General features: G+C 45.7%; 1 protein-coding gene across 1 annotated transcript in view; it reads right to left on the reverse strand.

Annotated features, from left to right (window-relative positions):
- PDE4B (phosphodiesterase 4B) overlaps positions 1-14,157 on the reverse strand; it is a 467,359-nt gene that overhangs the window by 165,236 nt on the left and 287,966 nt on the right.

Here is a 14,157-nt window from a genome sequence, read left to right on the forward strand (position 1 = left end):
GTTATACACCTACCCTCCAGATCTGTCTGTATACTGCTGCTGCTATCTCTATGGGATCAGGATATTTAATAGTTATACACCTACCCTCCAGCTCTATCTGTATACTGCTGCTATCTCTATAGGATCAGGATATATAGTAGTTATACACCTACCCTCCAGCTCTATCTGTAAACTGCTACTATCTCTATAGGATCAGGATATATAGTAGTTATACACCTCCTCTCCAGATCTATCTGTATACTGCTGCTATCTCTATAGGATCAGGATATATAATAGTTATACACCTACCCTCCAGCTCTATCTGTATACTGCTGCTATCTCTATAGGATCAGGATATATAGTAGTTATACACCTCCTCTCCAGATCTATCTGTATACTGCTGCTATCTCTATGGGATTAGGATATATAGTAGTTATACACCTCCCCTCCAGCTCTATCTGTATACTGCTGCTATTTCTATGGGATTAGGATATATAGTAGTTATATACCTTTCCTCCAGCTCTGTCTGTATACTGCTGCAATCTCTATGGGATTAGGATATATAGTAGTTATATACCTTCCCCCCAGCTCTATCTGTATACTGTTGCTGCTGTCTCTATGGAATCAGAATATATAATAGTTATAACCCTCCAGCTCTATCTGTATACTGCTGCTATCTCTATGGGATCAGGATATATAGTAGTTATACACCCCCCCTCCAGCTCTATCTGTATACTGCTGCTATCTCTATGGGATCAGGATATATATTGATTATACAACTCCCCCCAGTTCTGTCCGTATGCTGCTGCTTCTATCTATATGGAATCCAAGATATACAGTAGTATAATGGCCCCATTTTACTGCAATTCATAATGTTTACAACAATTTAGAAAAAAATAATAAAAAAAACACGGTCAAAATGCAGTAAAAAATTAATAATCATTATAGGGCAAATCAGTTTCTCCCCATGGCAATATAAGAAGACACACTTTGGATAACAAAATCCATCAAAACTGCACATAATGTGAACTGATCCCAACCCACTTATGAGTCTAATCAGTTCACCTGGGTGACCTCCAGCACCAGCAGCCTAATTAATGACCAGGTGCAGTGATAAGACTCCACACCCTCTCTCTCTGTTAAGACAGAAGATTCATGGGCTGAAGGCAGCATTATGAAAGCGATTTCAGTGGTTGGAATCAATATGGCTGAAAACTCATGCCTGCCACATCTGCTAAAACAGGTAAGCACAAGCCATACACAAGAACCTCCACATTGCTCTGTAATAATAATCTGTGCTGCGCTATATAAAGTGCATCTAGATATTGTACTTTGGGATGTCTGGGATTGGTGGATGTAGAATTTATAGGTTTATTCATTTCATAAGAATAACCACCATGAAGTCCATGATGAGACTTCTGCAGCCGCTGTGAGAGTGAAGTGATCCGTTACCGCCATAAATAAAAGACACCGAGCGGCGTGAATAATTCATCGGTAGCGAACCGGTCAGCGGTGCGGAAGGCAGAACTGACTCGATCCCTACAGGACGGTGACTGGAAACAGACCCAAAAGAGGAGTCACTTGTGCCCTGAGATGTCGCCAAACCTCCGGAGCAGGGTTTCCCAATAAGGGTGCCTCCAGCCATTGCAAAACTACAACTCCCAGCATGCCCAGAGAGCCTTTTGCAACAGATAGAGGCTCCCTGGTTGGGAAACTCATGTACATAGTAGTTATACACCTCCCTCCAGCTCTATCTGTATACTGCTTCTATCTCTATGACATCAGTATATATAGTAGTAATGCCCCTCCCCTCCAGCTCTATCTGTATACTGCTGCAATCTCTATGGGATCAGGATATATAGTAGTCATACACCTCCCCTCCAGCTCTATATGTATACTGCTGCTGCTGTCTCTATAGAATCAGGATATATAGTAGTTATGCACCTCCCCTCCAGCTCTATCTGTATACTGCTGCTATCTCTATGGGATCAGTATATATAATAGTTTAGTTGTGTAAGGTCTTACAGAGAGTATATGGTAACAATTTCTAACACTAAAATCTAGTAACAGTAAGTAAGGCCCCCAAAATGGGCATTTTTGCATAAACCCCAGCACACAGTGTTCTGGCTCATAGGATTGATCTGTGAGGTCCTATGAGGCGTTGGGCCCTTGGAATCTTTATAGAAGGTTTGAGGGATCAATTTTCGGAGTGTGAAATTCAGATTTTCGATTCTCTGGCCTCCCCGTCCCATCTATCTTATTAAAGGGGTACTCCGGTAGAATTTTTATTTTATTTTTTAAATCAACTGGTGCCAGAAAGTTAAACAGATTTGTAAATGACTGTAAAATCTTTACCCTTCCAGTACTTTTTAGCAGCTGTATGCTACAGAGGAAATTCTTTTCTTTTTGAATTTCTTTTTTGTCTTGTCCACAGTGCTCTCTGCTGACACCTGATGCCCGTATCAGGAACTGTCCAGAGCAGGCGAAAATCCCCATAGCAAACCTATGCTGCTCTGGACAGTTCCTGGCACGGACAGAGGTGTCAGCAGAGAGCGCTGAAGACAAGACAAAAAAAAGAAATTCAAAAAGAAAAGAATTTCCTCTGTAGCATACAGCTGCTAAAAAGTACTGGAAGGATAAAGATTTTTTTATAAAAGGAATTTAAAAATCTGTTTAACTTTTTCGCATCAGTTGATTTAAAAAAAAAATAATAATAATGTTTTCCACCGGAGTACCCCTTTAAGTCAATGAGAGACGTATGATGACCATGGAAATGAAATCACAGAACGTATATGATCGGCAGCTTCACTAAACTCCGGCACCAAAGATGGAAAACGCCGCCGCTCCGAAAACTAATCTAATCCTTTATCGCGGCGTGAAGCCGCCACTTTATACGGGGCCTCCGCCATTCCTCCAGATCAGCTTAATAAACCACAATAAATATCAACAGGATTTAAACTCACAATTGGGAAAAACTAATTTCGGAAATGCAGAACTGGAGAAGATGTTTGTAATTGCGCAGAAGCTCTTGGCGAGGGGGGGGAGGGGGGGGGGGCGATGTGATTTCTGGACTCACACAGAGATGTGCAGGGGAGCATTGATAAATGGGAGCGCGGATCATCATAGTCAGTGAGTCACTCCGGCAACCGGGAGAGCGACCAGAATCATCAACACCGAGCCAAGACAGAGATAAGGAGGGGCCCCGACCGGACTGCGCCATAGTGCACAGGCGACCACTTCGTTTTGTCTCCAAAAAATTATTGTGACACCCTAGTTATCTGTGGACACTGCTCCGCGTGGGATGACTGGCGACTACAGCTGCCATGCCCCCTCCATTCATGTCTATGGGAGGGGGCGTGACGGCTACTACGTAGCCGTCACACCCCCTCCCATAGACATGAATGGAGGGGGCGTGGCATGACATCACGGAAGCTCCAAACTGCTGCCGGTCCGCAAATCCTTTGTATATGGGATGACATGTGTTTCGGCGGAATACCCCTTTAGGGTGCGTTCCCACTTGGCGTATGCGCACCGTATTTCACGCTGCGCAAAACTTACGGCAGCAGCGGGAAACACGCTGCGTATTCTTTGCTCACTATACACACAGGGCTTTTCGGCGGCAGCCCTATGTGTGTAGTGAGTTTTGGAGGCGGGGCTGCGTGTCACAGTCACGCCGACACACAGCCCCGCCTCCAAAACTCACTGCACGCATAGGGCTGTCGCCGGAAAGCCCTGTGTGTATAGTGAGCGAGGAATACGCAGCGTATTTCCCGCTGCTGCGGTAAATTTAGCGCAGCGTGAAATACGCTGCGTATACGCCAGGTGGGAATGCACCCTAAGGGTACATTCCCACACGGCGTATTTGCTGCGTATTTGCTGCTGCGTATTTTATTTTCTCTGTTGAAGTCAATGGGTAGGAAAATACGCAGCACCAAATACGCAGCAAATACGCAGCAAATACGCAGCAAAATACGCCGTGTGGGAACGTACCCTAAGGGTACATTCAGACGAGCGGATTTTTCACTCCATATTTAGCCGCTGAAGGACCTCCTATATGCTGCCTTTACATGTGCCTGCTCGGAGCGGCAATATGCTGCTAGGAGCAGACACACTGAAGCGATGTGCGAATCGTTGTGCGCATGCGCAGTATACTCGCACATCGCGGCAGCTCTCGGCCTAGCTCATTGAGCAGGGGGAGCGGCCGCGATGTGTGCGAGTACACAGCGCATGCGCAGCAATTCGCACATCGCTTCAGTGTGTCTGCTCATAGCGACGTATTGCCGCTCCGAGCAGGCACATGTAAAGGCAGCATACAGAGGTCCTTCAGCGGCGGATCTGCAGCGTAAAATACACTGTAAATCCGCTCGTCTGAACGTACCCTTAGTGTCTATTCACACGTACAGGATTCTGCGCAGATTTGATGCGCAGGATTTTAAGCCGTGTTCAGTCATTCAGTTCACATTGAAATCTGCAGCAGAAAATCCTGTACATCAAATCTGCTCAGAATACTGTACGTGTGAATAGACCATTAAAGTGGTACTCCGACGTAAAAAAAAAAAAATACTTACCTGTCTGCCCTAGTCCTGAAATCACTAAAAATCCATTTGTTTTGTGGGTATGTAGTCCTCTCCTCTACCATGTCCTCTCACTACTTTCTGGTTGAGCAGTTGCTCAGTACCACAATTCCCAGAATGCATTACTTTCCTTCAGCCCTTCATCACAGTCCTCCAGCTTTGCCTACTCCCCTCCCACAGCAATCCTGCACATTTCAGGGCACAGCAGACTATTGCTCTGCAGCAGTAAATCACAGCACCTGTTGTATTCATTCCGTGTCTGCTCCTCTGTTGTGGCATTGTTCAGCACAAGGCAGCATGCTGTAAACATCCCTCATTTAGCAATAAAGATATATACACCAATAAAGATACATATGGATATGACAGAGAGATGGTTACGTAGCTGTAGGTGATGGTCAGAGGTGATGACATCACTCAGGGGGTGGGGCTTTAGCTTAGAGACAAGATCCAGTTAAGTCTTCTGAGATAGCAGAGAATGAAGCGTAGTCTCGTGAAAAAGGGGAGGAGCCAGGGAGCTGCTGAGGCAACACCACATGGACAATAAGAGGAATATACAACTTCCTGCCATAAAAGAGGGAGGAGCTGGGGAATTTCTGAGACAACATCACCGTGACAGAGGACTGCACAACTTCCTGTCAGAAGTGAGAAAGCAGCCAGGGAGCTGCTGAGACAACACTACACTGACAATAAGAGGACTACACAACCTCCTGTCAGGAAAGAGGGAGCAGCTGGGGAGCTGCTGAGACAACGCTACACTGACAATGAGAGGACTACACAACTTCCTGTCACGGGAGAGAGAGGAGCCAGGGAGTTCCTGGGACAGGACCATATTGACAACTAGAGGATTACCCAACCTCCTGTCAGGAGAGAGGGAGGAGCCAGGAAGCTCCTGAGACAGCACCACACTAATAATAAGATGACTACACAACTTCCTGTCAGGAGAGAGGGAGGAGCCAGGAAGCTCCTGAGACAGCACCACACTAATAATAAGATGACTACACAACTTCCTGTCAGGAGAGAGGGAGGAGCCAGGAAGCTCCTGAGACAGCACCACACTAATAATAAGATGACTACACAACTCCCTGTCAGGAGAGAGGGAGGAGCCAGGAAGCTCCTGAGACAGCACCACACTAATAATAAGATGACTACACAACTTCCTGTCAGGAGAGAGGGAGGAGCCAGGAAGCTCCTGAGACAGCACCACACTAATAATAAGATGACTACACAACTTCCTGTCAGGAGAGAGGGAGGAGCCAGGGAGTTCCTGGGACAGGACCATATTGACAATGAGAGGACTACCCAACCTCCTGTCAGGAGAGAGGGAGGAGCCAGGGAGTTCCTGGGACAGGACCACACTAATAATAAGATGACTACACAACTTCCTGTCAGGAGAGAGGGAGGAGCCAGGGAGTTCCTGGGATAGGACCACACTAATAATAAGATGACTACTCAACTTCCTGTCAGGAGAGAGGGAGGAGCCAGGGAGTTCCTGGGATAGGACCACACTAATAATAAGATGACTACACAACTTCCTGTCAGGAGAGAGGTAGGAGCCAGGAAGCTGCTGGGACAGAACCACACTAAAAATGAGATGACTACACAACTTCCTGTCAGGAGGGAAATTTACTATATTAGTAAGTTATATGTCTTGGGGAGATAGTTTTATTTAAATACAATTTTCCAATACAGGAATATTCCCGTCATTTTCCATGGCATTGGTGATTTCTATGACACTTTTTCTCCTATACATCATTAAGCGGCAAAGTCAATCTGTACTAACAAGTGTGAACAAATGGAGTATATTAATAGAGAATAGATTTTTTGGCGAGGCATGTCATGTCTTCCGCACCATCACACGCCCTGATTAAGCAATTAAACGCGACTTGCCACGCAGTCAGGTGAAGCGACAAGGACGGAACATGGGGACGAAAAGTGGGCATTTAGTACGGGCTTCCTTCTCTCGAAGCAGCGCCCCCTTCCTGACTGCTGGGAGGAAGATGCTTTTCGAGATCAAGGGGTTAAACTTGTTGGCCTTCCCATACATTGATATTGGTGATGGTGGCTGGTGATTTTTCATACAGCACCCCTGCAGGAAAGACAGAGAATTACACTCCCTCCAGTCTAATTTATTTCTCCCTTCTGTTCTCCATAACCCTAAGTCTTTCCAGGTCTTGTGGATGCTGAGCTAATTGCTTTATACTTTTATTTTATAATACAGCACCCCCGCAGGAAAAACAGAGCATTACACCCCTCCAGTCTAGTTTCTTTCTCTGGAACCCTAAGCCAAAGGCTGTCTGGACATGATGGGAGTTGTAGTTTAGCAACAGCTGAAGAGCAGATAAATATTTGCCCATATTGCTTGTAACATTATTCGTTCCCAATTAATCTGTGGTGGCTCAGTACAGGAGTTGCACCCCTGTACCCTTGCTGTCCTGTCTGGTGGACTCTATTGCAGTGTCCCCTGAGTCCCCCCTTAATCTGTGTATCATAAATAGTTAATTATATCTATTGCATTGTCTGAATAATGTTATGTGCCTTTAAATGTTGTTGCCAAGTCTTGTAACCAGGTAAGGTGTCAGTGACCTGATGACTTGTGGGTGACCTAACTGGCGTCTGAGTCATTATTTGCCTCGTGCCTAGCCCAGGATCCAGCGGCCATACCTCAGGCGGTGCAGAGGTTAACCACGCCCTGGCGTCACGAATACAAGGGGTTAATGCCATCTGCCTCCAGGGTAATAACATCTGCCCTCATCACACCCTCACCACAAATGTGGCCACACTAATGGGTACTGACGTGGTCCCACCTGGTGTCCTGCGTGACCCCATCCCACCTCCCATCACCTTGCCCCGTCTAGCCGCGTTGTAGCTCTTCGTGCTCTGCAGACGCCTCTAATCTGGAAGCCTCGGGGAATGGGGTGACTCAGACTGAGACTGATTTTAAGAGCTTTGAAGACGTGACTGCGGGGATGTGATATTCTCTAAGAAGGACGAGGCTCTGGGCTTTCTTCCTCTAAGTGCCATTTAACCTTGGAGGCTCGAGATACCCTTCTCGCTAATACTCTTACCGAAATATTCAAGATGAATAAAATTATTTTGAAGAAAAAGAGAGAAAGGAGGAATCATCCCAAAAAGTCCAATTCTCTGCAGGTGTAGTTATGTTTACCCCGTCTACCATCCAAAAATGACCTTTACCATTTCACTGATTACATTTACATTACTTATCCTGTACTGATCCTGAGTTATATCCTGTATTATACTCCAGAGCTGTACTCACTATTCTGCTGGTGAGGTCACTGTGTACATACATTACATTACTTATCCTGTACTGATCCTGAGTTATATCCTGTATTATACTCCAGAGCTGTACTCACTATTCTGCTGGTGAGGTCACTGTGTACATACATTACATTACTTATCCTGTACTGATCCTGAGTTATATCCTGTATTATACCTCAGAGCTGTACTCACTATTCTGCTGGTGAGGTCACTGTGTACATAAATTACATTACTTATCCTGTACTGATCCTGAGTTATATCCTGTATTATACTCCAGAGCTGTACTCACTATTCTGCTGGTGAGGTCACTGTGTACATACATTACATTACTTATCCTGTACTGATCCTGAGTTATATCCTGTATTATACTCCAGAGCTGTACTCACTATTCTGCTGGTGAGGTCACTGTGTACATACATTACATTACTTATCCTGTACTGATCCTGAGTTATATCCTGTATTATACTCCAGAGCTGTACTCACTATTCTGCTGGTGAGGTCACTGTGTACATAGATTACATTACTTATCCTGTACTGATCCTGAGTTATATCCTGTATTATATTCCAGAGCTGTACTCACTATTCTGCTGGTGAGGTCACTGTGTACATACATTACATTACTTATCCTGAGTTATATCCTGTATTATACTCCAGAGCTGTACTCACTATTCTGCTGGTGGGGTCACTGTGTACATACATTACATTACTTATCCTGTACTGATCCTGAGTTATATCCTGTATTATACTCCAGAGCTGTACTCACTATTCTGCTGGTGAGGTCACTGTGTACATACATTACATTACTTATCCTGTACTGATCCTGAGTTATATCCTGTATTATACTCCAGAGCTGTACTCGCTATTCTGCTGGTGGGGTCACTGTGTACATACATTACTTATCCTGTACTGATCCTGAGTTATATCATGTATTATACTCCAGAGCTGTACTCACTATTCTGCTGGTGAGGTCACTGTGTACATACATTACATTACTTATCCTGTACTGATCCTGACTTATATCCTGTATTATACTCTAGAGCTGCACTCACTATTCTGCTGGTGAGGTCACTGTGTACAAACATTACATTACTTATCCTGTACTGATCCTGAGTTATATCCTGTATTATACTCCAGAGCTGTACTCACTATTCTGCTGGTGGGGTCACTGTGTACATACATTACTTATCCTGTACTGATCCTGAGTTATATCCTGTATTATACTCCAGAGCTGTACTCACTATTCTGCTGGTGAGGTCACTGTGTACATATATTACATTACTTATCCTGTACTGATCCTGAGTTATATCCTGTATTATACCCCAGAGCTGTACTCACTATTCTGCTGGTGAGGTCACTGTGTACATACATTACATTACTTATCCTGTACTGATCCTGAGTTATATCCTGTATTATACCCCAGAGCTGTACTCACTATTCTGCTGGTGAGGTCACTGTGTACATACATTACATTACTTATCCTGTACTGATCCTGACTTATATCCTGTATTATACTCTAGAGCTGCACTCACTATTCTGCTGGTGGGGTCACTGTGTACATACATTACATTACTTATCTGTACTGATCCTGACTTATATCCTGTATTATACTCCAGAGCTGTACTCACTATTCTGCTGGTGAGGTCACTGTGAATATACATTACATTACTTATCCTGTACTGATCCTGACTTATATCCTGTATTATACCCCAGAGCTGCCCTCACTATTCTGCTGGTGAGGTCACTGTGTACATACATTACATTACTTATCCTGTACTGATCCTGAGTTATATCCTGTATTATACTCCAGAGCTGTACTCACTATTCTGCTGGTGAGGTCACTGTGTATATACATTACATTACTTATCCTGTACTGATCCTGAGTTATATCCTGTATTATACCCCAGAGCTGTACTCACTATTCTGCTGGTGAGGTCACTGTGTATATACATTACATTACTTATCCTGTACTGATCCTGAGTTATATCTTGTATTATACGCCAGAGCTGTACTCACTATTCTGCTGGTGAGGTCACTGTGTACATACATTACATTACTTATCCTGTACTGATCCTGACTTATATCCTGTATTATACCCCAGAGCTGTACTCACTATTCTGCTGGTGAGATCACTGTGTACATACATTACATTACTTATCCTGTACTGATCCTGACTTATATCCTGTATTGTACTCCCATCTGTATTGGGCATTAGATACCATGGCTATTGTGTTTCTTGGCATCTTATATGGGTACATTTGTGACACTGTTATCTTACAAGGTCTAGAAATCAATCCCAAAATGTTTAGAGGTGGAGAACGTTCATACTTGAGCTTTGCCATCCATCTGAATTGGCTTCTCCAGGGACACAGATATCCTTCTCAGCACTGGTGGTCCGTCATCTCCTTGCCTGGCATATAATGGGCATATTTGTGTTCTGGATTTATTTTATCATTATGGTGACAAACATGGAGGAATTCTTGCCCTCTAACCATCAGCTGTAGAAAAACCATTGGATGAATGACATGTGCCCGCGCCAATGTGCACGCCACCCGTCCGGTGCCCCAGACACTACGTCACTTCACTGTTGGGTAATCCCAGCTCCTGGTTTGCATTGTTGATATTTTGTTTATTCTTGCATGGCAACGTTCACGCTTCACTGCCCCCCCAGAGGTTCATATGCCAGTCAGTGCCCATTGATATAGATTGTAGACAGCTGGGTCACTGCTGATAATGTGCCCATTGTTAGGAGGTGTAAAACTCATCATGTGGAGGTGCCACCCCCTATAGCACCATAGATTGGCAAGGACGGTGTCCGCAGGGTTTATATTGGGGACATCGCTGTCATTCTCGGCATCTCCTGTAGGCTCGGCTGGCAGGGGGTGATGATTGAGCGCCGTGATCTTATCCTGGCATTTTTATGCCATTTTCTAAATATCTGCTCTATTAGATTCACATTGATCTGCTGTCTGGTGAAAATGCCAAAGCTGTTTTATTAAATCATTAATGTGCAGCTACATATAGAGGGTGAAGGGAGGAGCCGGGCACACGGCCATATGTGGCATTATAGTCAGCAGAGGCAAAGTGTCTCCACATCAGAGGAAGGGGCAGTGAGATGGCAGAATAATCTCCATACACATAGTCCTCCAGACTCCTCCATACACATAGTCCTCCAGACTCCTCCATACATATAGTCCTCCAGACTCCTCCATACACATAGTCCTCCAGACTCCTCCATACACATAGTCCTCCAGACTCCTCCATACACATAGTCCTCCAGACTCCTCCATACACATAGTCCTCCAGACTCCTCCATACACATAGTCCTCCAGACTCCTCATACACATAGTCCTCCAGACTCCTCCATACACATAGTCCTCCAGACTCCTCCATACACATAGTCCTCCAGACTCCTCCATACACATAGTCCTCCAGACTCCTCCATACACATAGTCCTCCAGACTCCTCCATACACATAGTCCTCCAGACTCCTCCATACACATAGTCCTCCAGACTCCTCCATACACATAGTCCTCCAGACTCCTCCATACACATAGTCCTCCAGACTCCTCCATACATATAGTCCTCCAGACTCCTCCATACACATAGTCCTCCAGACTCCTCCGTACACATAGTTCTCCAGACTCCTCCGTACACATAGTTCTCCAGACTCCTCCATACACATAGTCCTCCAGACTCCTCCATACACATAGTCCTCCAGACTCCTCCATACACATAGTCCTCCAGACTCCTCCATACACATAGTCCTCCAGACTCCTCCATACACATAGTCCTCCAGACTCCTCCATACACATAGTCCTCCAGACTCCTCCATACACATAGTCCTCCAGACTCCTCCATACACATAGTCCTCCAGACTCCTCATACACATAGTCCTCCAGACTCCTCCATACACATAGTCCTCCAGACTCCTCCATACACATAGTCCTCCAGACTCCTCCATACACATAGTGCTCCAGACTCCTCATACACATAGTCCTCCAGACTCCTCCATAGACAAAGTCCTCCAGACTCCTCCATAGACAAAGTCCTCCAGACTCCTCCATACACATAGTCCTCCAGACTCCTCCATACACATAGTCCTCCAGACTCCTCCATACACATAGTCCTCCAGACTCCTCCATACACATAGTCCTCCAGACTCCTCCATACACATAGTCCTCCAGACTCCTCCATACACATAGTCCTCCAGACTCCTCCATACACATAGTCCTCCAGACTCCTCCATACACATAGTCCTCCAGACTCCTCCATACACATAGTCCTCCAGACTCCTCCATACACATAGTCCTCCAGACTCCTCCATACACATAGTCCTCCAGACTCCTCCATACACATAGTCCTCCAGACTCCTCCATACACATAGTCCTCCAGACTCCTCCATACACATAGTCCTCCAGACTCCTCCATACACATAGTCCTCCAGACTCCTCCATACACATAGTCCTCCAGACTCCTCCATACACATAGTCCTCCAGACTCCTCCATACACATAGTCCTCCAGACTCCTCCATACACATAGTCCTCCAGACTCCTCCATACACATAGTCCTCCAGACTCCTCCATACACATAGTCCTCCAGACTCCTCCATACATATAGTGCTCCAGACTCCTCATACACATAGTCCTCCAGACTCCTCCATACACATAGTCCTCCAGACTCCTCCATACACATAGTCCTCCAGACTCCTCCATACACATAGTCCTCCAGACTCCTCCATACACATAGTCCTCCAGACTCCTCCATACACATAGTCCTCCAGACTCCTCCATACACATAGTCCTCCAGACTCCTCCATACACATAGTCCTCCAGACTCCTCCATACACATAGTCCTCCAGACTCCTCCATACACATAGTCCTCCAGACTCCTCCATACACATAGTCCTCCAGACTCCTCCATACACATAGTCCTCCAGACTCCTCCATACACATAGTCCTCCAGACTCCTCCATACACATAGTCCTCCAGACTCCTCCATACACATAGTCCTCCAGACTCCTCCATACACATAGTTCTCCAGACTCCTCCGTACACATAGTTCTCCAGACTCCTCCATACACATAGTCCTCCAGACTCCTCCATACACATAGTCCTCCAGACTCCTCCATACACATAGTCCTCCAGACTCCTCCATACACATAGTCCTCCAGACTCCTCCATACACATAGTCCTCCAGACTCCTCCATACACATAGTCCTCCAGACTCCTCATACACATAGTCCTCCAGACTCCTCCATACACATAGTCCTCCAGACTCCTCCATACACATAGTCCTCCAGACTCCTCCATACATATAGTGCTCCAGACTCCTCATACACATAGTCCTCCAGACTCCTCCATAGACAAAGTCCTCCAGACTCCTCCATAGACAAAGTCCTCCAGACTCCTCCATACACATAGTCCTCCAGACTCCTCCATACACATAGTCCTCCAGACTCCTCCATACACATAGTCCTCCAGACTCCTCCATACACATAGTCCTCCAGACTCCTCCATACACATAGTCCTCCAGACTCCTCCATACACATAGTCCTCCAGACTCCTCCATACACATAGTCCTCCAGACTCCTCCATACACATAGTCCTCCAGACTCCTCCATACACATAGTCCTCCAGACTCCTCCATACACATAGTCCTCCAGACTCCTCCATACACATAGTCCTCCAGACTCCTCCATACACATAGTCCTCCAGACTCCTCCATACACATAGTCCTCCAGACTCCTCCATACACATAGTCCTCCAGACTCCTCCATACACATAGTCCTCCAGACTCCTCCATACACATAGTCCTCCAGACTCCTCCATACACATAGTCCTCCAGACTCCTCCATACATATAGTGCTCCAGACTCCTCATACACATAGTCCTCCAGACTCCTCCATAGACAAAGTCCTCCAGACTCCTCCATACACATAGTCCTCCAGACTCCTCCATACATATAGTGCTCCAGACTCCTCCATACATATAGTCCTCCAGACTGCTCCATACACATAGTCCTCCAGACTCCTCCATACACATAGTCCTCCAGACTCCTCCATACACATAGTCCTCCAGACTCCTCCATACACATAGTCCTCCAGACTCCTCCATACACATAGTCCTCCAGACTCCTCCATACACATAGTCCTCCAGACTCCTCCATACACATAGTCCTCCAGACTCCTCCATACACATAGTCCTCCAGACTCCTCCATACACATAGTCCTCCAGACTCCTCCATACACATAGTCCTCCAGACTCCTCCATACACATAGTCCTCCAGACTCCTCCATACACATAGTCCTCCAGACTCCTCCATACACAT

The sequence above is a fragment of the Hyla sarda genome, chromosome 7 (assembly GCF_029499605.1).
Source record: "Hyla sarda isolate aHylSar1 chromosome 7, aHylSar1.hap1, whole genome shotgun sequence".
NCBI classification, from domain to species: Eukaryota; Metazoa; Chordata; class Amphibia; order Anura; family Hylidae; genus Hyla; species Hyla sarda.